Below are 3139 nucleotides of genomic sequence, written 5' to 3'. Positions count from 1 at the left end.
AAATGACCCCTGTATAGAGACAAAATAACAAAAATACCCTTTCACGTTGGTAGCATGTCGCCACCTCATTGCAGTACGATGAAGTACTCACGTTACTTTCACCGGGCCCCACTTATGAGAGATCAGCCGGCCTTAAAGATCGATATCCGATGGTTTAAAATCATGGTAATCAAAAGATCTAAGAACTTTGTATTATTTTCGGCCATTTAATGTAATTGATCAAAAGCCGATTAGGAAATTTCAGATGGACGGTTGAGATCAATCAGATCCTGCATGAAATTCAGATGGTTTATCCATTACCCATACATGGATGGTCCGGTTATCATGCCGTTCGGACAATCCTAATCATCAGATGGCATGATTTTACCCGTTGAATGTGGACCGTTGATGAATCTCTCTGTGCAATTCTGGAATGTCCTTGGAAGATACTTTTGATCATCTGATCAATGAGCCAGGAAATGAGTGGTTTAGATTTTGTCCTCCGAATGCGATATGTATCAGATTATGGGTGCGTTTGGATCGCCAAAATCGGATATTGGTATCGGTATCTAATACCTATTGTAGGGATTCCAGCATTTGGTTTTGTCTTCTAAAGGAATGGGAAACATTGCTAGATTCCCTGCGGAAAAAACATTGGAATATTGGGTGCATTTTGATACTCACCCCTTTGATTCTCGGAATCGGGAGAAAAAATAGGCGTGAAATCTTAGCTTCCAATATTACGATGTTTCCTTTCTTAAGCTTCCCTCTCTCGTCTCTGTTTCTCTAAACACCGATATATCCTCTTTCCCGTTATACTGAACCGAGGAATGTATTGTTGGGTTGTTTCTGACGACTCTAAACAGACAACGTCTCCCTCGATCAGGCCACGATTTTTTTCCATTTTCGTTCGAGAACAAATACCCTGCTTCCGTCTGTTTTTTTAATTTTATATCAAAAGGGAAGAAGATGCTAAAATGGCTAAAGTAAAGAAAAAGAGGCCACGTGTAACTCTCGTTAGATACTACTGACAGCAACAAATAAATATATAATTTAATATTACACTATGATATTAGGTATCTCTTGTGGCTATTAGAGTTCTCTTGATAGGAGAGAAATGAAAAGAAATATATAATATAATATTAGATTTCTCTATGTAAAATAGGATATCAGGTTGAATATATATAATATAATATTAGATTTCTCTATTTAAAATAGGATATGGGATTTGCTAGGGACCTTCGCAGAAGGCAGTTAACGGGCGGGCGGGCTGTTGTATTAGAGATCAGCCATATAGGCTCACTTTTTAACAAATTTATCTTGTTCATTTAATTCAGAGGTAGCTGCTCTCTAATGCAACAGCCAGCCTGCAAAATGCCTTCTGCAATTGTCCCTAGCAAATCCCATATATATATATATATATATATATATATTAGAAAGAGTAATAAAATAAAATTAAAAAAAAAAGGGGAAAGGGTAAACGCTAGAGTATTGACTATTGAGTATTATATCAGCAATGGCATTTCTCTCGTGCCCACTTCATTTCAAAAAAATTGAAAAATCATTTCAAAAAATGGTTTTACAGTTCTCTAGTGTCAAATCTCTTATATGTATATGGTTTTACATTTTAGTGAAAAACAAGTATTATTAATTGAAATATTTATTGAAAATTTGATTCAATTCCGACGTTGGTCTCGACGGTTCCAAACGTTAGAATCAGAATCACGATTGATTCCTTAGATAAATTCCAGTGCTTACACACAAGAATTGGAATACTTCTCCGTTTACGATGGAAATTGGAATTGGATTGGAATATGATACCGATACCGATTCTTGATTCCGGCAATCCAAACGCACCCTATGAGTTTTATATTTGGTACACACACATGGGTGCGTGTATTTTAATAAAGAACACTGCGGATAAACTTGTTTGAAGATCCAACCGTTCATTTGTTGGGTCCCAATGTAAATAGGCTGTACTCCAAAAATCATCTCCATAGGATGATCCTAACCCTCTAATCTACAGAGGTTTCTATACTGTAGCCTCCTTTTGCAGATCTAAGGGTTAGGATCATCCTATAGAGACGATCTTTATAGCACAACAGATTTAAGTTAGGGTGCAATAAATGAATGGTTTGGATCCTCAGATGGACTGACTTTATTTTTTTGAAAAATATGTGCACTTATGAGCATGGTTTTAAATAGGAAAATATAAATCGGTATATTGGTAATTAAGCACCCTTCCTGTATGCCGACATTTGGGAATATCAAGAGTATATGATATCAAATTATGGGCACCAATGTGAGATAGATTTGGTTTGTATTGGTGAAAGTTGGGTTGAGCTTTTGCTTAAAAAAAGAATTAGATTGGTTCTACAATATAGAAGGGTATTTGTAAGATTGTCTGTTTTCTATAGTTAGTTTGTGGTTGGAAAGTTAGGAAATGGACAAACAAATTCAGCTTTGGAGGGGTCTGTTGGACCGCTCGGCTTCTTCAACCTACTTTGAAAACACATGAACTGCCTAAAATTCTCTTCATGTTTTTAGATTGTCGTAGAGAAAGCTTTCTAGTTATATCAATCCTTATAGGTCATAACCCATCAAAAAATAATAATAATCCTTGTGGCCTTGTAGGTCATCTATTTGTGAAGAGAGGTTAGCACTGCCACTCTTCATATTAGGCATTTCCACCCTGCTCAATTTGTCTTTTATGTGAATGTGAAATAAGTATATCAAATGAGACAAATTGGGTTGGAAGTTCCTAGCATTTCCTCTCTCTCTCATCCTAGCCAATTCAATAGGAGAAAAATCCAATAGACTATCATTTGGAAGGGTTATTGATCCACTTGTTGAGATTTTGAAATTCCAAGGGTAGGTCCGAGTACTATTCTAATGGCAACTTATGAGGAGGAAAAATTAGGTTTCTAACAAGTTTTAAGCTTTTGAAAACTCTAATCCAATTTTGAAGATTTAAGAGATCAAAAAGGCAATTAAGCATACAAGTTAAATCCTAAGTGCAATGCAAATGTAAAGCAAGAGATAAGAGAGAGTGCACCCGAGATTTAAAGTGGTTCGATCCTAAAAAAGCGAGGCCTACTCCACTCCACCAACCAAACCCATTGATGGCTTCACTATCTTGATCTTCTTAACTTCGGCGAAG

This window comes from Tasmannia lanceolata, unplaced genomic scaffold (assembly GCF_043159265.1).
Source record: "Tasmannia lanceolata isolate RefF3 unplaced genomic scaffold, GAP_Taslan_0.1 ptg000037l, whole genome shotgun sequence".
Taxonomy (NCBI): Eukaryota; Viridiplantae; Streptophyta; class Magnoliopsida; order Canellales; family Winteraceae; genus Tasmannia; species Tasmannia lanceolata.
This window is presented reverse-complemented; position numbering follows the sequence as displayed.